The 23,702-nt window shown below is 39.5% G+C and overlaps 1 protein-coding gene across 1 annotated transcript in view; it reads right to left on the reverse strand.

Annotated features, from left to right (window-relative positions):
• Nucleotides 1-23,702, reverse strand: part of LOC143360266 (uncharacterized) — a 99,662-nt gene that overhangs the window by 39,269 nt on the left and 36,691 nt on the right. The window lies entirely within an intron of this gene.

Here is a 23,702-nt window from a genome sequence, read left to right on the forward strand (position 1 = left end):
TCAATGACACCTCGACCCGTGATTTACGGGATAATTGGAGCACCGAGGAAAAATTGCCGATTTGCCGCATGCAACGCGCGTCCCATAGATTCGAGATTCATAGCACTTTCAAACTTGGTACGATTTTTAACTTGTTTGTAGTATCTTTTCGAATTCAGTACGATTTTTAACTTGTTTGTAGTATCTTTTCGAATTCAGTACGATTTTTAACTTGTTTGTAGTATCTTTTCGAATTCAGTACGATTTTTAACTTGTTTGTAGTATCTTTTCGAATTCAGTACGATTTTTAACTTGTTTGTAGTATCTTTTCGAATTCAGTACGATTTGTAACTTTAAAAATATAGCAGGGCGTTTGAGAAAAATTCAGGTTCCAATATTTTTTGAAATGTACCAATTTACCAAAAATGTACCAATTTATATCAAATAAATTCAATTTTTATTTATGGGTGTGTTAACACTAAACCTACCAAGCACAAAACATACAAAAGTGAAACGTCTTACAGAAGGGAAAAGATTGAATATACTTTGAACGATTTTCATTATAATATGTACTTAAATAAAGAAGTCGATTTTTCTTAAATAAAGAAGTCGAATTTCCTATGAAAATGTTTTCATAAATTCAAGAATTGTGAAATAAACAACCGGTCATTTTGACCGTGGTAGGTTTAGTATTAAGGTGACTGACAATGAGATCTGTTTCTCAATAATTTACATCTAATTTTGCATAGAGATCCGCGCCATCACTGGACTGCGGATTTTCACGCAAAATAAAAATTGTTTGTAACGATTACAACGAACCACCCCGAAATTTCTTTGTTCCTTTAGTAAGCTGGTACTAATAAATTGAAACTCTCAAAATCTTTTAATCAGTCTCCAAATTGTACGTACTCATTCACTCATAAATTGTGAATGGTCATTGATAAGTTGTGTGAGTGGTTATTGATAAATTGTGCGGATCTGTATGCAAAATAAAAAAGGTTAGCATGGATGGCAGGAGCAAAATAAAAATTTATTTTTTCTTTTAATAAATTTAAACCAATCTGTCTCTAAATTGTACGTACTCATTTATTCACAAATTGTGAATGGTCATTGATACATTATGTGAGTGGTTATTGATAAATTGTGCGGATCTGTATGCAAAATAAAAAAGGTTTGCATGGATGGCAGGAGCAAAATAAAAATTTATTTTTTCTTTTAATAAATTGAAACCAATCTGTCTCTAAATTGTACGTACCCATTTATTCGTAAATTGTGAATGGTCATTGATACATTATGTGAGTGGTTATTGATAAATTGTGCGGATCTGTATGCAAAATAAAAAGCGTTTGCATCGATTGCAAGACGCAGGAGCGAAATAAAAATTTATTTCTTCGTTTAATAAGTTGAAACCAATACGCTGATGTCCTTAAATCTCTTTAATACGTCCACTGCTTTAAATATTGTCATAAATGCATAAAATCGGCAGTCTAGTTAGTAGGCACGGCGAAAAACAAACTCGCATTGTGGCCGGAAGTGCTGCGCGTAGAATCGGTCGTTCCACGCTCGTCTCGAGCCTCGGTATAGCAACATTCAACGATCGGAGGGAGTGACGAAAGCGGCGTTAAAGGGGTGGCCACATAGTTGCGCACAATTGACGCCGGCTCTAATAAATCACGGCCGGGTAGAGGGTTGGGAGGGTTGCGAATTCGAGTCGAATTTCGAAGGAATATCACATGGCCCAGAGGCGAAGGGACGCCCCTGACGTGCCGTTATGGAATTACGGCAATAAAGTGGCAAAAATATCGCCTCGGGGTAGAGATCCGTGTACGCGTGGTCCGCATTTGCATCACAATGCACCGGTGCCCGGAGGAGCGGTCATGCTACCGAAAACCTGGCCGGCCAATCAACCGTCGAGCCCCACGAGACATGCTACCACGGTGAAATAATCAACCTTGTGGTCCATTCGAACTTTCCCCTTTGTTTTACAGTCTCCCGGACCGCGATGATACGGAGGGAAAATTTGCCCATTGAAATTCTGCAAATGGTTCGCATAGTTTTCTCTCTGCTCGTCGTTTGCTCTCGTCGATCCTCCATTTTCTTAGCTCGAAAAGATCTTCGATAGGAAGCTGATGAAACGATAGAAGCGAATTGAAATTAACATAATAGAATTAGGAGAATAGAATTAATAGAATTAAGAGAATAGAATTAATAGAATTAAGAGAATAGAATTAATAGAATTTATATAATAGAATTTATAGAATTAATATAATAGAATTAATAGAATTTATATAATAGAATTAATAGAATTAAGACAATAGAAGTAATAGAATTTATATAATAGAATTTATAGAATTAATATAGTAGAATTAATAGAATTTATATAATAGAATTTATAGAATTAATATAATAGAATTAATAGAATAAAATTAATAAAATTAATATAATAGAATTAATATAATAGAATTAAGAGAATAGAATTAATAGAATTAATAGAACTAATAGAATTAACAGAATTAACAGAATTAATAGAATTAATATAATTAATAGAATTAATAGAATTAATAGAATTAATAGAATTAATAGAATTCATAGAAGTAATAGAATTAATAGAATAAACAGAATTAATAGAATTAATAGATTGCTGCACTTCTGAACTGGTTTATTTTCAAGAAAGTAAGACAACATAAAAATGAAATTTTTGGGCATTCTTTACAGCTAAGACAGCAATAAACATTCCACTCTTTAAGAGGCGAAAAAAATTGCGTGAAATTGACACGAGGGATGGATGAGGGTTAAACAATCCTCCATTAAACATACTATCATTCTTCTGAGGGTTTCCACCGTCCTGTTATCAACCTAATGATTTTTATAATAAAATCCATGATCTAATCAAGAGCCACCACTACGTACAAAGTTATCCTGATTTTTCCCTCCCCGGAAAAGCGAATGTGCAAGAGGAAGCAGGCCAGCATCCACAGTGTTCGGATCAAGCAATCACCGATGCCCCCCATGGACTTTCCCCCATGGAGGAAGGATGTGTCCTAAGGTGTCGCGTGAGAAAGGGGTGCAGCGGCTCGCCTTGTCTACGTGGCTGCACGGCATGACGCCTTTTGTCGGTGATTATGATTTTCTGTCGCCTGCTTCTTCAGCGTCCGTGCAAGGAGCCCGGGAAGAACCATCGACGCAGAAACCTGATTCGATTTTCCAACCCTTTCTTCGAGTCCCTTGTCACGTCCCTGAACACCGTGGTACGAATATTTCCTTCGACATCCGCCAATGTCGAGAAATCATAAAAATCTCTGAACATGAATTTTCAGGTGTCGAAACTCATTAGTAGACTGTGGATATTTCGCGGCAGAAATGAATTGGCCTGATTAATTTTAGATATTGACTGTGTTTGAGATTGTTAACTCAGCCACTGAAAATTGCCATGGGTACTATTTTTAAAACGAATAATACTGTGTTTGTGCCTAAGAAATTGCTGAAAATGTAAATATTGTACTATAAATGCGAGTATAAAATAAATATTCCAGGGCAATAAACGTCTTGGGGTGTTGGAATTAACACTAGGTTTACAGGACCTTATGTTTAATTCACAATTATTAAAATTGTAAAAATGCACGAATGAGAATTAATTCAATAAATTTATTTCTTAGGGTAAATATTGTAAACGAAATGGCTAAAAATTTGGACAGATACATTTTCGTTATTTTAATAAAGTAATGTAGAATAGGCGTGTGTAGTGCTCCGTAAAATTAGTTTTAAAACAATTTTGAGGGCAAAGGGTTAAAAGTGAAAATGCATATTCACTTGTACAATTTTTATTATGTCTAAATATCCACTCGTGCGAAACAGAAGGAATTCCTACAGTGTAGAAGAACTATTGTGGATCTGTGTAAACACAAACGGTGCCCCAATGGCGATCGAATTAGGCTAGCCAAGGACAAGAACAGTAAAAGAAGAAAAAGAAGAAGAAGATGACAGTGTACAGAGGACAGTAGCACCGTCGTGGAAGACCGGTTCCCCTCTCGTGCTACCCTACTTTTTTTCTCCACAGAATCGCTGACCAAAATATGCTTTCCTATTGACTCTTCCTCACCCCCTCCATCCCTCTCCAGAGAAAGCACCAGGAGGGTTGACTAAGGCTGTTGTTTGCTTTTTCCTGAAAGCCAAACCACCGCTTTGTGCCGCAATCCTTTTCACCGACGACAACACCAAATGAAGACTAATTTGTTGCCCTTTTATTATGCTAGCTGCCCTAACGGGGACCCACGGCCGCTTCAACTATTTCTTGCAATTGTGTCACGTTTTTCCTCTGTTTTAACTCGACTGCTTGGATAAGCTGCGCCTTAGGGGATGATTTTTTAGGGACTGTTCTTTGTCGATTTTTGGAAAAAGCTCGAACCAGAATGAAGACTGGTTAATTCACAGAGAGCTTCATCCCTCTTTTTGTAATTGTGTCACAATTTTATTCGATTTTTATTCAAGAGCTTGGAAAGATTGTGCTCAGGGGATGATTTTTTAGGGACTGTTCTTTGTGGATTTTTGGAAAAAGGTCGAACCAGAATGAAGAATGGTTAATTTACAGAGAGCTTCATCCCTCTTTTTGTAATTGTGTCACAATTTTATTCGATTTTTATTCAAGTGCTTGGAAAGATTGTGCTCGGGGGATGATTTTTTAGGGACTGTTCTTTGTGGATTTTTGGAAAAAGGTCGAACCAGAATGAAGAGTGGTTTATTGCCCTCTTTAATACACAGAGAGCTTCATCCCCTTTTTGTAATTGTGTCACAATTTTATTCGATTTTAATTCAAGTGCTTGGATAGGTTATGCTCAGGGGGTGATTTTTTAGGGACTGTTCTTTGTGGATTTTTGGAAAAAGATCGAACCAGAATGAAGACTGGTTAATTCACAGAGAGGCTTCATCCCCTTTTTGTAATTGTGTCACACTTTTATTCGATTTTAATTCAAGTGCTTGGATAGGTTATGCTCAGGGGATGATTTTTTAGGGACTGTTCTTTGTGGATTTTTGGAAAAAGCTCGAACCAGAATGAAGTCTTGTTCGTTGCCCTTACTGATCCACAGAGTTTCATCCCTCCTTTATAATTATTTCTCATTTTTATTCTGGTTTGATCCAAGTTCTAATCAGCGGGTGATTTTGTGCCACTGCTTTAGGGGTTGAAGAATTTCTGTTTACTGAAAATGAATAGATTGCAGATTTATCGTTCTTTCACCCCTGTCCATCCCTTTCTTCTAATTACTTCTCATTTTTTATTCGCCTTTAGTGCAACTGCTATTTAGGGGGTGTCCTTCCCTTTGTCACTTAGGAATTAAGAAATTGAAATTTCCTGCTAATGATCGGCTAAAATGAAGCCTAATTTTCCTTCAACTCTAGCAACACTGTTCTAATAAATCCTGTTCAATTTAGGGGATGTTTCCTCCCCTCGTTGAAAGACTTGAAGGATTCTTCAAGAACGATTCTTGTCCTTTTATCATGCAAACCACCCTCCAACAATCCACCCAACTCCACCATTCCACCCCTGTTTCCAGCTCACTATGACCATTAACCCAAAATCTGTTCAGCTTAAAGAGTATTATTAATCACCCATGAAAAAGATAAGAAAAACCCAGCTGTTGTCGAAAACGACACACAAAAATGAGGCTTTAGTTGTCCTTTCACTGTCCCAGCTTAAAATCGATTAACCCTGTTACCATACAAGCTTGAAACGGATTGATCCCTTTACTATGCGAGCAACCCCTAACAAACAATCCCGCCCCTTCCCTGTGTCCAATTTCCCTTCAGTTTCAACCGAGCACCACGCTCCGCCGGCTCGAACTTAGGGGATGATTCGTAGGTGGCACGAGGCCCGGTCCACCACGATTCTCGGTTTCACGAATAAAAGTAGGGGTAGATCGGAGTCGAGGAATCTGGATCGCCGTTTATCATCGCGATCTTTTGAGCAACCCCTGCGGCCAGCGTCCCCGGGGCTGACGACTCAATCCGAAGGAGCACGACCCCTAGGATGCGAGCAGATCGAGATAACATTGTCGTCGGAATTTCTCGTGACGGCCATTGTGCCGAGCATCTGGTCAAAGGGTTGCGCCGACATTACGTCGATTGCATCCCCCGATATCAAAGACACCCTCCCGAGAAGCCACCGAAGGCTTGCCGACTCTTTCCTGCCCGGAATTAATGGTCTAGGGGTGGCGAAAAACACACTATACATACTTTCACCGTGACGAATCTTCCTTCGCCGTACTTCGAGGATCTTTCTCCGCCCCGTGGAAAAAAAAAAGAAAGAAAGAAAAAAAGGTGGCGGATCGGTTTCAATCGGATCTACCGGTGGAAAAATTCGCCATTTCGCGGGTTCCGAGGTTTCAAATCCAATTATTACCCGTGAGGACCTTTCTTTCTCACCCTGGGACCACGGTGCCGTGTAACAGGACGCAGGTATCAGGGGTGCCTCGAGGACGCCTAATTGACCTCGGAGGGGTGCGATTCCTCGCGACCGTTACACCCCGACGATGAAAAATAAGCCCCTTACAAATTGGCTGTCCATTTGAGGGAATCCGGCACGGCGGAGAGTGCCTTGACAATCGGATGATGGGACTCCGGGTGGTAATCCGCTTTGCGGAAGTGCGAAGAACCGGCTGTCCCCGGGGTCTTTAGCCGCGGCGGACGATTACAATTCGTTTATTCGAGAGGACTAGGTAGGTGGATTAGACTTGCCGTTTCACCGGAACAGAACGCCTCTAGATGGCTCTCGAGAATTTTTAGCAATTTACTACGCCACGTGGAACTGTAATTAAAGGCGACCGAGGTAGCTAAGTTTGCCCTTGATGAGGTCCCGAGCCAGTGCTTTAAACGATTCAAGAAATAGGACTTAGATGCATTTCCCTAGTAAATGGTTTCAAAATCGAAAGAGAGCTACTGGAAATATTAATGTCACAATTTTAATGAATTATCTAGGCTACTTAAAAATAGCTAGGATAGCTGGGACCTTCTAATGACCTCCTGTAGCGATTAAGGGTTGAACGATTAAAATGGTCGACGATTTAAGGGGTTGAAGAAATCTTGAATGGTCCTGATGTCTGGGAAAAATTTGGTACATTAACATGGGCAATTTTAAATATATTCTTATTGACAAATGTATAAATTCTGCTTCCCTGGACAATTGTAAATAAATTATACAGTGGCAGCATGCTGCTATGCTTGGAGAAGAATTAAATCTGACGTGCACAATTTTCCAGAATGTCTTGGAAAATTTGGTATATTAACATGGGCAATTTTATAAATATTCTTATTGACAAATGTACAAATTCTGCTTCCCTGGACAATTATAAATAAAATGTACAGTCGTAGCATGCTACTATGCGTTAAGAAAAATTTATTCTGACGAACACAATGTTCCTGAATGTCTTAGGAAATTTGGTATATTAACATTGGCAATTTTAAATATATTCTTATTGACAAATATAAGAATTCGTTTCCCGTGGACAATTATAAATAAAATGCACAGTCGCAGCATGATACTATGCGTTGAGAAAAATTTATTCTGACGAGTACAATGTTCCTGAATGTCTTAGGAAATTTGGTATATTAACATGAGCAATTTTAAATATATTCTTATTGAGAAATATATAAATTCTCCTTCCCTGAACAATTATAAATAAAATGTACAGTCGTAGCATGCTACTATGCGTTGAGAACTATTAAATCCGTCCAGCACAATGTCCCTAAATGTCTTAGAAAATTTGGTATATTAACATGGGCAATTTTAAATATATTCTTATTGACAAATACCATATAACAATTCTGCTTCCCTGGACAATTTTAAATAAAATGTACAGTCGCAGTATGCTATTATGCGTTAAGAACTATTAAATCCGTCCAGCACAATGTCCCTAAATGTCTTAGAAAATTTGGTACATTAATTTAGGCAATTTTATAAATATTCTTATTGAGAAATATAAAAATTCTCCTTCCCAGGACAATTATAAATAAAATGTACAGTCGCAGCATGCTATTGTGCGTTGAGAAAAATTTATTCTAACGAGTACAATGTTCCCGAACGCCTTGGAAAATTTGGTATATTAACATTGGCAAATTTTAAATATATTCTTATTGACAAATGTACAAATCCTGCTTCCCTGGACAATTATAAATAAAATTTACAGTCGTAGCATGCTACTATGCGGTGAGAACAATTAAATCCTACCAGCACAATGTCCCTAAATGTCTTAGAAAATTAGGTATATTAATTTAGGCAATTTTATAAATATTCTTACTGACAAATATATAAATTCTGCTTCCTTGGACAGTTATAAATAAAATGCACAGTGGCAGCATGCTATGCGTCGGGATCAATTAAATCTGAGGAGTTCCCGAACGTCATAGAAAATTTCGAGCATTGGCAGAAGGGTTGAAGTTGCTTTCTGCCGATGCTTATACTGATTCCGGGACGTTGAATCTTGATTCGGGACCACACTGAATCGTTTGAAAGCTATCGGAAGACATTCTCCACGATCTCCCCGGCATCCAGTACCAAAAGAAACCCGGAAAGTCACCGTGGGCGTGCATAGATTTTCTCGAAATAGGGGTGAGGGGATTTCTACTTTCTAGCTCGATTTTAAAAAAGGGGGTCAGAGGGATGGTCGGCACGGAAGGGTTGACAGGGCCCTGTCGAATCATCGAAACGCTCTCATTCTCTCTGCTAGGGCGAAACTGAAGCAACAGCTGGCGACGTACCGGCTCGTCACGTGACAATTATTATAGGGGCACCGTGTAGTTTGGATTACAGTGACGGGGGTCGTCGCATGCGTGTATATACACGCGGAGAGAAAGAGAATGAAAAAAAAAATAGAGAGAGAGAAAGAGAAAGAACCGTTCCTACGTTTCACTCTTTTCGCTTGTCAGTCGTTCTTCTTTCTCTTTTTTTTTTTTTTTTCACCGGAGGAAAATATTAGACGGATCTGGGTTATCTGTTATTGCGACAGCTGCGCCGTGCTTGTTTTGGACGTGGGCCAGTTCCCCGTTGATCGCCGAGACCGGGAGGATTATGAAAATGATTGTGATGGACTCGCGGCGATGCTGACGCGTGGGGCGGCCGCCAGAGACAATGGCGGAAAAGAGGAAATTACATGCGTCGGAGCAGGAAGCTTTTAGGGGGAATGATTCACTGGATCGTGTGGCCGACTGGTACAGCTGCTCCGGCTTTTTGAGAATGGAAACACCCGGATGAGTCGTTAACATAATTTTCTATAAATTCCTGGCTTCGTTTAATATCTACAGCATCCCCGAATTGCGTCCCATGCACAAGTTTTAGAGCTGCGAGAATTAATTATTACCAGCTTCGTTTAATACCTCCAGAAATCGCAGACTGAATCTCCTAAATTGTTTATGGCGTGTACAATTTGTTGAGATGCGAGAATTAATTATTACCAGCTTTGTTTAATACCTTCAGCAACCGCAGACTGAATCCTAAAGTGTTTATGGCAACTATAAATTTTTTAGATGCGAGAATTAATTATTACCAGCTTCGTTTAATACCTCCAGAAATCGCAGACTGAATCTCCTAAATTGTTTATGGCGTGTACAAATTGTTGAGATGCGAGAATTGATTATTACCAGCTTTGTTTAATACCTTCAGCAACCGCAGACTGAATCCTAAAGTGTTTATGGCAACTATAAATTTTTGAGATGCGACAATTAATTATTACCAGCTTTGTTTAATACCTCCAGAAATCGCAGACTGAATCTCCTAAATTGTTTGCGGCATGTACAAATTTTTGAGATGCGAGAATTGATTATTACCAGCTTTGTTTAACACCTCCAGAAATCGCAGACTGAATCTTAAAGTGTTTATGGCATGCACAAATTTTTGAGATGCGAGAATTAATTATTAATAGCCTTGTCCAATACCTCCAGCATCCCGGAGTTGCATCCCTACGCGTTTATGGGATCTACAAATTTTCTAAAGATTGTGAAATGAACTGTGAACATGAGATTCGTTGTGAGGACCCGTAGTTTATGATTGACATGATTGATTGTAGAGAGTAGCTTTTTTGCTCGAGTTTTACTACTTTAAATTGAGTGTTACACAATGCTGCTTTATGTAGCAGATTGACTTCTGTACATGATCAAAAATTCGACAATGGCTGACCTCGTGGCCACCTCAATGCATACAATTTTTTCTTTCGTGATTTTTAGAGGCTGTGTCATTGTTACAGATTTCTGATCAAATTTATCACAACTCGTTTCAACGTGATCTCCTGCGACTTATATTTTTTTTTAATGCTTTGACCGAGTGTCACTTTTACGTAACGCTGTTATTAGAATCGTTAGATAATATAGCAGCAATCATTGCTGACCCGCGACCATTTTCCATATATAATGACGCACTTTACTTACACTGTAACGAGCAATTACTTTGCTCCAACGTCGATGCTGTATGTTTAACATCGTGATTTTTCTACGCTGGCTGGACGGATCAATTTTCCTTGCAAAAATAATTTCTAATGACCGTGATTATGCGAACGAGCTGACTCATTCACGAAATATCAGCGAGTTCAGTACCGGTGCTATACTGCGAATACTATGATCTGTAAGTGGATTTCTGTGCAGAGTGAAAACTTTCGTCTATTAAAGATAAGTGGACTGCATAGAAATTTATTTTTTTTAATAATTTCAATGAGTTGCGGATAATCTAATAGCCCTCTTTAAATCGTCTAGTAATTATGTTTATAGTACTTATGATTATTGAGGGAAAAATGTTGAAAAATAAACAGAAACTAGATAAAATCCTATTCAATTTTCAGAACAAGGTGAATTAAAACAGAGTATCCAATTAAAAGAGAAATGGTGCAGTATTAAAATATAATATCGAATAAACTAATCTTTCTACTGACAATTTCACCTAACCATCTTGATCACAAATCTATAAAATTCACAGTCCAGTAATTGAACTGTTATCGGACAGCAGATTTGACGCATTTACGAGCGATGCAATTAAAAGCAGCGAGCAGATGAAAAGAATTTAATCGCGTCAATGCATCAGCCTCGGCCCATTACAAAAGAAAAAATGAAACCTCCACGTGACGTATGCTTGTTGCAATTGATGCAAATGTTTTGCATAAAGATCCGCAGCCGAACGATCGCAGGTAATAGCTGTGTTTACATTTTAGAAAGGATTCCATTTAACATACAGTGTTCAACCAGTGAAACCGAAGTGCAACCCGTGTGCAATCTACGCGCAACCTAAGTGCGATTTACGCGCAGACCAAGTGCAACCTATGCGCGTCGACGAAAGTGCAATCTCCGTGAAACGAGTAGCGAGGATCGTCTGAGGACGTCGACTTCGCAAAAGTTGCGTCGGCGGTTCCGTCTGGGAAATAGTTGAAGAAGCCGCGGGAAAGGGGTGGAAATGAAAAAGCGAGGGAGAGCCTCCCTCGAAGATTCTCACCGAGAAACTTCTCAGACATCCTGGACGGTGACGTCAAGCCGTCTGTGCAAGAGTAGCATGAGCGACGACAGCGAGCGCACACGTGCGTCGTGCAGAGACGATTTTTCGGCTGGCAGGCCGACGAAGAGGACGAGAATGAAAGACCAGTTCTGCGTGTAATTCTGGTTCTTGAAGAGGACTGCACTGTCGACGGTGGCCATTTATTTTGACAGTGGACACCGTCGAGGGCTGCTCCTCAGGAACTGTCACTGGCTCCAGACGGACAACGTTGGAAAAATTTGGGAAAAATTTACAGCCGCCCCCTAATTTATTCCTGGAGCCTCAATCTTTGCCGCCATTTTACAATGGTTTTACTAGCTCCCTTTCTTGTCTGTCTGTTCGCTACTTTTGCAATTGACTTTAACCTAACTTTTAGAAACCTCAAGTAGAAACCTCGAGAATTCCATGAAATCAAAGTAAGTTATTTAATGAAATAAAAATTGGAAAAACATATTTGTATAATATTGAGTAGTCCAAATTTACAGGTGCCGCCCCCTAATTCATTCCTGGAGCCTCAATCTTTGCCGCCATTTTACCACGTCTTTACTAGCTCGCTTTCTTGTCTATCTGTTCGCTAGTTTTGCAATTGATTCTAACCTAACTTTTAGAAACCTCAAGTAGAAACCTCGAGAATTCTATGAAATAAAAGTAAATTATTTAATGAAATAAAAATTGAAAAATATTTGTATGATATTGAGTAGTCAAAATTTACAGGTGCCGCCCCCTAATTCATTCCTGGAGCCTCAATCTTTGCCGCCATTTTACCACGTCTTTACTAGCTCGCTTTCTTGTCTATCTGTTCGCTAGTTTTGCAATTGATTCTAACCTAACTTTTAGAAACCTCAAGTAGAAACCTCGAGAATTCTATGAAATAAAAGTAAATTATTTAATGAAATAAAAATTGAAAAATATTTGTATGATATTGAGTAGTCAAAATTTACAGGTGCCACCCCCTAATTCATTCCTCGAGCCTCAATCTTTGCCCCGCCATTTTACCACGTCTTTACTAGCTCGCTTTCTTGTCTATCTGTTCGCTAGTTTTGCAATTGATATTAACCTAACTTCTAGAAACCTCGACTAGAAACCTCAAGAATTCCATGAAATCAAAGTAAGTTATTTAATGAAATAACAATTGAAAAAACATATTTGTATGATATTGAGTAGTCCAAATTTACAGGTGCCGCCCCCTAATTCATTCCTGGAGCCTCAATCTTTGCCGCCATTTTACCACGTTTTCACTAGCTCGCTTTCTTGTCTGTCTGTTCGCTACTTTTGCAATTGATTTTAACCTAACTTTTAGAAACCTCAAGTAGAAACCTCAAGAATTCCATAAAATCAAAGTAAGTTATTTAATGAAATAAAGATTGAAAAAAAATTAAATGTATGATATTCAGTAGTCCTCCACCTTCCTTGCATTATACAGATTTTGGTACAATGAATGTACAGGGGTATAATATAGTATGAATATAATGTAGTATAATTATACCAACATTAGTTGGTTCAGAGGGGCAAATATTATGATAGGCAAGAAAATCTGTCCAAGGTTATATTCTTTGAGATTTCAAGGTCATCGAAGTGTTCTTAAATGGAATGATATATTTTTGTTATCGCTATATGATAGCCGAGGTCAAGACGAATCCAACGGTCTGTAATATTATGACCTTCACGTGACCTTGAGTTTGTTATCACCAACGATTCCACACCATACATTTACACTCCATGAACGCTGGTGTGCAACTTGTCGAAGACATTTCGGGTTTTCAGTGCACCAATAATGAAACGAGAAGAATTTGTATCAGTGTTTACAGTTTATTGTGAGCGTGTTTACAGTTACTTAGTTAGTCAAGGTTCAAGAACATTTCTTGAAACCCTATGGGGATCATGTCATCGTTATTTCAGTATTTACATAAAGTGCCCCACTTTTATGAATTTTTCATACTGAAGGTCACGTGAAGGTCATAATATTACAGGTCGTTGAATTCGTCTTCACCTCGGCTATAATATAGCGATAACAGAAAATATAACCTTGAACAAATTGTTTTGCCTATCGTAATATTTGCCCCTCTGAACCAACTAATGTTTTCCTCTGACATCTGTTTTTCTATCACACAAAACAAGCGAGATATTAAAGATGCTCGAGTTAGGTGAAACACCCTGTATTTAAAACCTGGACAAATAATTCCGTCACCTACATATGGATGACATGACAGTCGACGTGTTAAGCTCAATAGCTCAAATGACAACACACACAAGACTAAAAAGCAGAAAATAATTATTTAAATGAAAAGAAATTTTTATTATACCACATTTTTAAGGTGGACTAAAAAGTAAAAAATAATTCCACCAAATTCTGCCGACAGAATTTGTTTACCCAGTTTTTGTATCTAGTGTTTACAGACCCTCAGCGTCTTGCCTGCCTGGTACAATGAATTCTCGATATATGTCAACAACACGGGTCTTGATGACGTTTATCGTCCAGGAGACATACTCCTCGGCGTCCGAGGACACGTGGGGTATACCCCGCGCAAGTGGGGGTAATTCCGCGACATTTATCATCCAGGCCTTGACGACATATATAGAGAATTCACTGTACAATCTGACCCTATAGGGGGATTATTTTTTAGTCCGTCCAAAACGTGGTAAATTCAAAATTTCTTACGATTTAAATAATTTTTCATTCCTTCCACAGTTCAGCAAACAATGTCACAGTTGTGCAACATAAAATTACTAAACCTACCAATTAAAGAGAACTAATTCTCTACTGACAATCCCCTTTACAATCTTCTATAAAAACCGGAATAAACTGGAGGTCGTCATTTTCGCAGATCGGAACACGTCGTCGTTCGGGACAGTTAATGATTTCGCAGCGGACACCACTTAAGGGCGAGGAGGCCGTGGGGGACAAAGGAAGGGACAAAGGAGGGAAACGATTATTGTGCCGAAAACACGGGGACCCGGGTGAAAAGACACGGCCCAGAAATTGTAATCGGAGTTCGGTAGAGGTTATGTAGCGAGAAAGACACGCCGCCCGCGGAGCGTTGCGACAAAACCAGGGGCGTAACGTGCAAAAGGAAAGCGGCACGCAATCGTGCAATCACGTCGATCCAACGCGCCCAGGCCGGCAATTACGCCGCCACGGCTCCCGTAAGTTCGGAACGGTGTCCCTTCGAGCGTGTCCATCCGAGTAGAAACTCTAACTCGCCTGATCGCCATAACCGTCGCTCGGTTACCACGTGCTTCCTCCACGAGGCCGGGCCCTCCCCCCCCCCCCGCTCTCCCCGCCGTCTTCTTAACCCCCCGCCACGTCGTTCTCTGCCGCGATTAACTGTTATTTTATTGCTCCCCGTGAACCGTGTTATTGGGCTCGTTTCGGTCTTCGTTAATTCACTTTGTTAAAGATTTGCAGCGTCAAACTCGATTCAATCTGCTTGTACTCTTCATTGGTTTTATGGGGGATTCTGATCACTGTTATGGGCCGAACTTGTAGATTCAGCTCATTTTACTGTGCTCTGACTTGATTTGTTCGCCGTTTCATTTTTCGGCGAAAACCCAAATACAGTGTCTCTCTCGATATATGTCAACGACACGGGTCTTAACAGCGACATGTATCGTCCAGGAGATACTTTACCCCGTTCTGGTAACCGTACGGTTTACTTTGTTACCGTCCTGTTACCGTGGGGAGTGGGGATAGTTCTGCGACTATTATCAGACCGGTATTCGCGACATGTATCGAGAGAAGACTGTGACGTCGGGGGTTTTCGTTCCGGCGCTTTCACTCTGTGGAGCTATTTTATTTTGCTGCAACGTACTTTGAAACAACATTTTTTGCAGTAGAAATTTTTGCAGCAGAAATCTTTGAAGAAATATTTTAGGGAACAACATGTCTGCCGTAACATTTTTTGGAGCGATGTTTTTCGCAGCAACGTTTCCCCGAAGCGATGTCAATTATACTAACATTTTATCGGTCGATGCACTCATCATTCTCCCGCGGTTCCGCATTGATAGACTCATTAACGAATTATTGCAGATATCTCCTCGGGAGAATTAAAAATTCCGCGCTCCACGGATCCCACATTCGAACAGATTTATTCCATAGAAGCGAGTGAAACAAAGGGTGAGACTCGCAGCGAAGGACCGCCTTTAATCCGAGGCTCCAATTAACCAGGATCAGAGTTAATTAAAACTGGCGTGCGATGCAATAGAATTTTTTAATTCAATTCATGAATTCATGAAAAAAGAATTCTTCGGAAATCCGACGAAATGCGTTCGAGGGGAACTCGTGCCAAGTATGAAATTGCGAAACGAATTCAAATAAAATACGTGGCTGTGTTAATGTTATTGACAAGAACAATCCGCTCCGTGAACGTTCCATTATATCGACAATATTAAATTGACAATATTAATATTGATCGGCTCGGTAATGTCAAAAGCTTTGAAATATGGACAGTGTGTATCCGTGCGGATGAATAAAATCATCAGAATAATCGTTTAGGATTCCGAGGAAATGCAAAACGATAAAACGGTTCGGCAACAATGCCCGTAATCAATAATTCCATTTTCCTGATTAAGGGCACATGATCGGACAACAACCGGCCGCGGCGCTTTTTCTTGTTTCCCAGTCACGATTCAGACGGGCCGCGTTTCGCGAGCCTAAGTGCCCGGCGCACGTGCTCGTTATTTCAGCAAGGCTGCGCGCATTTGATATTTTTCTTTTTCTTTTTTTTTTTTTGTGGGTTAACTAGCCCGGCATTCCGCTATGTTCAAAGATAAGTGGAACGACCACACGCGGGCCACCGTTGCAACGTTGCGAACCTGCGATTCCGTGCCGCCATTTTCTCTCTTCGCTACTTCCCCGTCCTCCAGTTTCCCCGACACGTCGCCGACAATGGAAACTGGAAAACTGAAAAGCTTCGGAAAATTCGGAACACGAAAAATCCATAGCTCGGAAAATTTCATTAACACCAGGTTTACGGGACACGACAAAATGACGGATTAATGACGATTATTCAGATTGTGAAAAAATGGTTAAAAAACTTGAATAGACACGTTCTTCTTATTTTTATAAAATAATGTAAAATATTCACTTTAAGTGCTCCGTAAACCTAGCGTTAAGAAATACAGCTCGGTTAGAAGCCGGAAAAGAGTGATCTTTGGGAAATTTTTTCTCGAAAACAGTGAGATTTAAAAAAAAAAAAAAGAATTTCTGTGTTCAACCAGGTATATTTCCGAGAGTATCTCACAATTTTTTGATTGAAAAATATTCAACATTCCCAAAGTTATGTCTGATTTTTTCAGTCAATAATCGAGGCACTATTTCTCCGATCTTCCGCAGGGTTCGAAGGAGAGATAAAACGGTAAAAAAATTGTTAAATAATTTCTCTTCGAGGAGAACTTAATTTTAGGTCCTCGACGCGAGTGCGAGGCCACGAAGAGCTCTCGTTAGATTTCGAGCAATCGGGATCCAGAAAGGAGGGCAAGCGTTCAGGAGTGCCCGCTTCCGTTTCGCCGGCGAGTGCCGCGTTCCAGTTGGTTTCTCGTCGATGAAAATGTTCGTCGAGTTCGGGACGCGTAGAGGTATAACGGATTAGGCGAGTCCGCGGCTCGTAGAGCCGTGGCGAATTTATCGGCCTGCGGTTTCCGCGGTGACAGATCGCAGGCGGGCGCAAGGTAGCGACCGGCGATGTCGTTTTCTTGTCGTTTGATCGATATTCCCCGATGCCTAGACCGCTTCTCAAGGACGAATCGAGTGAATCAAGACGGCGGGAGGGAGAAACCAGCGCCTAACGACTGTGCTATAGTGTTCTATAACCAGACTGCGGGCTTTACGCGTTCCCGATGCACATGAGCCTCCGCTCCGGTGCAACTATTCCTGGCGCATCGGACTCGTTACTACTCTGCTGCAAAATAGATCTTCGCTGCTTTTACACTTGCCGACTCTGATTGTCTTCTTCACGCAGCGGTTCAGAATTTGTTATTCAATTTTCTGTGCGAATGACAGAAATTTCATTCGCGATTCTACGCATTTGTGGAATTAATACAGTGTTAGAGCTTCTTTCGAAATTATTTTTCCAAAGAAAATTATTGAACTTGTATTTTATATAACTCAGTCATTAATGAGCTTCCTAATGGACTCCCAGGTAGGTGACGTGTTAGTAATAGTGAGAAAAATTTGTCTATATTGTATAATAATAATGATAAGAATATTCGTATAATATTGATTGAAAACAGACTCTGCTATGAATTAACTCCTTACACTACAATTTGTATATATAACAATTAGTATAACATATAGCTTGTTAATAGACTCCCAGGTAGGTGATGTGTTCATCATGGTGAGAAAAATTAAAAACTTGTCTATTTTGTATAATAATAATAATAATATTCGTATAATATTGATTGAAAACAGACTCTGCTATGAATTAATTCCTTACACTACAATTTGTATATATATAAACAATTAATATAATATATAGCTTGTTAATAGACTCCCAGGTAGGTGATGTGTTCATCATGGTGAGAAAAATTAAAAACTTGTCTATTTTGTATAATAATAATAATAATAATAATATTCGTATAATATTGATTGAAAACAGACTCTGCTATGAATTAATTCCTTACACTACAATTTGTATATATATAAACAATTAATATAATATATAGCTTGTTAATAGACTCCCAGGTAGGTGATGTGTTCATCATGGTGAGAAAAACTAAAAACTTGTCTATTTTGTATAATAATAATAATAATAATAATATTCGTGTAATATTGATATAAAACAGACTCTGCTATGAATTAACTCCTTACACTACAATTTGTATATATAACAATTAGTATAATATATAGCTTGTTAATAGACTCCCAGGTAGGTGATGTGTTCATCATGGTGAGAAAAATTAAAAACTTGTCTATTTTGTATAATAATAATAATAATAATATTCGTATAATATTGATTGAAAACAGACTCTGCTATGAATTAATTCCTTACACTACAATTTGTATATATATAAACAATTAATATAATATATAGCTTGTTAATAGACTCCCAGGTAGGTGATGTGTTCATCATGGTGAGAAAAACTAAAAACTTGTCTATTTTGTATAATAATAATGATAGTACTCGTATAATATTGATTTAAAACAGACTCTGCTATGAATTAACTCCTTACACTACAATTTGTATGTATAAACAATTAGTATAATATATAGCTTGTTAATAGACTCCCAGGTAGGTGATGTGTTCATCATGGTGAGAAAAAATGAAAAACTTGTCTATTTTGTATAATAATAATAATAATAATACTCGTATAATATTGATTGAAAACAGACTCTGCTATGAATTAACTCCTTACACTACAATTTGTATATATAACAATTAGTATAATATATAGCTTGTTAATAGACTCCCAGGTAGGTGATGTGTTCATCATGGTGAGAAAAATTAAAAACTTGTCTATTTTGTATAATAATAATGATAATACTCGCATAATATTGATTTAAAACAGACTCTGCTATGAATTAACCTCTTGCACTACAATTTATATATATATGAACAATTAGTATAACATATAGCTTGTTAATAGACTCCCAGGTAGGTGATGTGTTAATAGTAGTGAGAGAAATTTGTCTATATTGTATAATAATAATAATAATAATATCCGTATAATATTGATTTAAGGCACACTCTACTATGAATTAACCCCTTGCACTACAATTTATATATATAGACAATTATACTACATATACATACAACAATTTATATTTATTGTAAATATATCCACGTGTTCCGTGATGGCTTAATATTGCCTACGATTAATTAGATTGCCATTTCACTTTAAAGGGAATCAATAATATAAATATTTAGAAAATTCTGTTCGAGGCCTTCGTCACGAGTCTGACTCGACATCATAGTATTAAACATTATTATTGCTATTAAAGTAGACTGTGGGACTTCGTGCAAACTTGTGTGCGTAAACTGTAAGAAACAGAAGCTAAATAAAACTGTCATTATTTCTTCAACAATTCCAACGAGCTGAAAATATTCTTTCGAATATTCCATTCCATATTCTTCCATTCTAAAAAATTGTTCAACACCCTTTACCTTGTTGAACCATTTCAGGTTCTCATCGAGACAAAATCATGCAACTCTTCTCGAGCACATTCGGGTGAAGATCGAGGAAGCTCTCGCAATAAAAGCTAACAGTCTCGACGTCACGGGTAGGAGCATGATCTCTCGCCGAGGAGCGCGTCAGAGAAAAACTCTCGAATCGCCCACGACCATAAGGGCGAACACAAGAAGAGACCACGAGGCAGCGAGGGACACTAGGTCACAGCAAACGGTGCAACGCCCTGATCTATCCCCGTCCTCCTCTTTCTCCGATCTCTTCTGGTGCCCTTCTCATTCATCTTTCTTCCTTCTCCGTTCGATTCGGGTCCCCCCTCGGTGCACCGTCGCTTCATCTTCGTTCAGCAAGCGTGGCTCCCTCTTCGTCGTTCGCTTGTTTCCTCCTCGGAACTTCCTGTGGCTTTGCCAGCCACGTGAAACGTGTGCCAGTCAGCTGTTCGCTGACTCCTCGTTCCCCCCGCGATTTTTCTATCGATCCCCCTCTCGCCTGTTGAACCTGGCCGAGGACATCCCAGATCCGACCACGATTTTTCTTCCTTTAGACACCGTGAAAGTCTACCGACTTTCCAACGCGACGCGTTATTTGTCACTTGTTCCAGGACACCGCGAGATTTGACAGGACCCCGCCTTATGGGACCCCGTAATTGATTTACACCTTTTCACGCAAGCGTCTTCTCGCGCATACGAGACCGGGAGACTTTGGATCGATCGATCATTGCTTCCGTTTGAACCGGTGTTGGACGGTTCCTTTTCTAACGATTTGTAGATTTTTTTTTTTTTTTTTTTGGTAATTTTTGCAGCTCCGATGTTGTCTTTACCTACCACGGTGAATATGACCGGTTTTATAATTATTGGAACTGTAAAAATTCATTTATGGAAAATAGTGGAATCCTTGTCCAAGCATTCATTCAGAGGAGGGCAACATTTGGCGAAATAAGTATTTCAAGTACTATTTAATGTTTTACAGTAAAATATGTTAGTAAAATATTTTTATTCTGACAATCTAAACCACGAAATGAAATATTTCCTGTTGGCAATCTAAGACACAAAATGTAATATTCTATTTCAATAATCTGGCATGAAATAAATTATATCGAATACGGACCATTATTGCCAGCAAGAATGTAAAATCGTTTTTGAAGTAGGGTTCAACGAATCAGGAGCAATATAAATTTTTTGAACCGCCCCAAGCCGTGATTTATGTGATAAGTTTTATTTTAGAGACTCTCTGCGTTAAGCAGTACTATAATGCACATAAATATCCCAATTTATGTAACTCATTCGTTAAGGCTGATACTTCTGGTCGCTTTTAATTGACCTAGCGATCCTCTGGACCCGTTTTAATGGACTCCAATTCGTGCGGCGTCGTCCATCGAATTTTTAATTAATCTTATGAAACGAACCTTCCATCCAGATGCTTGTACGTCTTTATCTATTTCTCCTTCTCTCTCTCTCTCTCTCTCTCTCTCTCTCTCTTTCTCGCTCTCTGGATTCTTTCTCTTTATGAATTTCATAACCCGTTCCCCTTCCTCCTCCTCGCTTTATCGTCGCGCGCGTGCAGCCAGAGAGAAAGAAAGGAAGGGAGAGGGCCATTTCCTGTCCGCCGAGTACCCATTATTCTCATCAGCTGTTCGGGAACGGGACAGAGAGCGAGAGAGAGAGAGAGAGAGAGAGAGAGAGAGAGAGAGATCGTGGTGGGGAGATAGATATAAAGATGGGGGGAAAGATACGGATAGGAGGGAGACAAAAAGTGACACGAAAAACGGAACAAGAGGAGAGAAAAGTCGAAGAACGAAAAAACATGGCAAGATAAAATGAAAACAAGGGAATTCAGGCATGCACAGGAAAATAAATGAAAGCTGAAGAATAAAAGTTGAGCAGAAAAAAATCTAGAAAGAAAAGCAGTGTGGTCACAAAAAGGAATATTCAAGAGTAGCATCGAGATAAGACTATAATAACTGGGTAAAGAAAGGAAGAGAAATTTGGAACAGCAAAAGGGGAGGAGTTGAAGATCAAAAATCTGGAACTTTGTACAGAAACTCACGGAGCAAACGAGCGAAATTGACCCAGAAAAGACAGAGAAGAATCGAAAACGGAGAATAGAGAAGTGCTCCGAAAGAGTAGCAGAAGCACAATTTCGATGACAGTACAAGACGAAAAAAAAAATTAAATCAAAAACTGAAAAATCGAGGAAACTACAGAGTCGCAGAGGAAACGAGTGAGATTAGTATAAAATGACAAATCGGAGACATAAAATAGAGAACTGTTCCGAAAGAGTAGCAGAAGCAGAATTTCGATGACAGTAAAAGATGAAAAGAAAGATGAAATCGAAAATGAAAGATCCGAGAGAAAATAGAGTCGCAGAGGAAACGAGTGAAATTAGTATAAGAATACAATTCGAAGACAGAAAATAGAGAAGTGTTCCCGAAGAGTGGCAGACAACGAAGAAAAAATTCTCATTAAGAATGAAAAATATTGAATCGAGAGGAACCGGGAAAAAGCGTGAAGAAAACGGAGAGATTTACCAAACAGAATCGATCAGGGAGTTTCGAAGAAGCCGAAGAGAGATGTAGAGGACTGGTGGAAGCCTAGAAGAGAGAAGCAAAGGAGAAAGAAGCAGAAAAAGTAGTCCATGAAAGAAGAAGAGGAAGAAAAAGGCCGTAGTTAACTGGCGAGGAAAGGAGAGCGAAAGAGCCGAGAAAAAGAACAGAGAGAGAGAGAGAGAGAGAGAGAGAGAGAGAGAAAGAGAGAGAGAGAAGGGGGGACAGTACAGAGGACGATTACGCTTGGCGTCCTCGTCTCGTTAACTCGGCTCCGTCTGTTTCGTTCCCGTTATCGCGTCTGCTCTATCATTATTGAACCAACGCCCCGCTACGTAAGACGTTTCCCATCTACATAGTTAACCCAATCTTGATGAAGTACAGTCCGCGGCGGCAAAAACCGAGACGAACCCGCCGGTGGTGAACCCGAGGAGAGAAACCCGCGTAAACGATGATTAATCGCGTGACACCTCGTCTAGGCTCGAGTTCGATGAGTTATTGGCTACTCGCGGATCTCGAGAAAGCTCTACGAGCCAGAACTTGGCAACGGGTCCTTTTACAGAATTAATGGACGTCCAACCGACACGGCCTCGTGTCCGGTTTAGATCGGCTACCTTCCATTCTTCTCGAAATCGATGAAGAAAGTCGCGTCATCCGCGAGGGATTACGACTTCGTAGATTCGCGATAAGGTAGAGCGACCACGTTACCGACAAAAATAGGCGAAAAATGGTTTCACGCGCCTCAACTTTTCGTCCTTATATCAGAATATTTTCCGCCGGGAAAGGGCTCGTTCGAAAGAGGAAGGTTTAATCTAGCGCGCGCTGGTCACGAGCTGACGAGATTATGCGGATATTTGGTAATATAATCGTTAGAAGTAGGCCAAAAATTGACGAAGCGCATGCCGTGGAATCCAAGGATTTTTATGACATTGGATGAGTTTTCTGGATGGAATCGAGAGCAGCGCGCGCTAGAAAATATCTCCGGCTACAAATTGAGTTATGAAATTATTACAAATTGAGCTCCTGTTGGGGAGCTTAGAAATTGGGGAGCCCAGAAATTTGGGGCCCTAAATATTTGTAGTTCTAGAAATTTGGGAGCTCAGAAGTTTGGGGTCCTAGAAATTGGAGAGCTTAGTAATTTGGGGTCCTAGAAATTGCAGAGCTCAGAAATTTGGGGTCCTAGAAATTGGGGAGCTTAGAAATTGGGGAGCTTAGAAATTTGGGGCCTTGGATATTTGAAGTTCTGGAAATTTGGGAGCTTAGAAGTTTAGGGTCCTAGAAATTGGGGAGCTCAGAAATTTGGGGTCTTAGAAATTTGGGAGCTCAGAAATTTAGGATTTTAGATATTGGGGAATTTAGAAATTTGGGGTCCTAGAAATCGGGGAGCTCAGAAATTTGGGGCCCTAAATATTTGTAGTTCTAGAAATTTGGGAGCTCAGTAGTTTGGGGTCCTAGAAATTGGAGAGCTTAGTAATTTGGGGTCCTAGAAATTGCAGAGCTCAGAAATTTGGGGTCCTAGAAATTGGGGAGCTTAGAAATTGGGGAGCTTAGAAATTTGGG

Source organism: Halictus rubicundus, chromosome 1 (assembly GCF_050948215.1).
Source record: "Halictus rubicundus isolate RS-2024b chromosome 1, iyHalRubi1_principal, whole genome shotgun sequence".
NCBI lineage: Eukaryota > Metazoa > Arthropoda > Insecta > Hymenoptera > Halictidae > Halictus > Halictus rubicundus.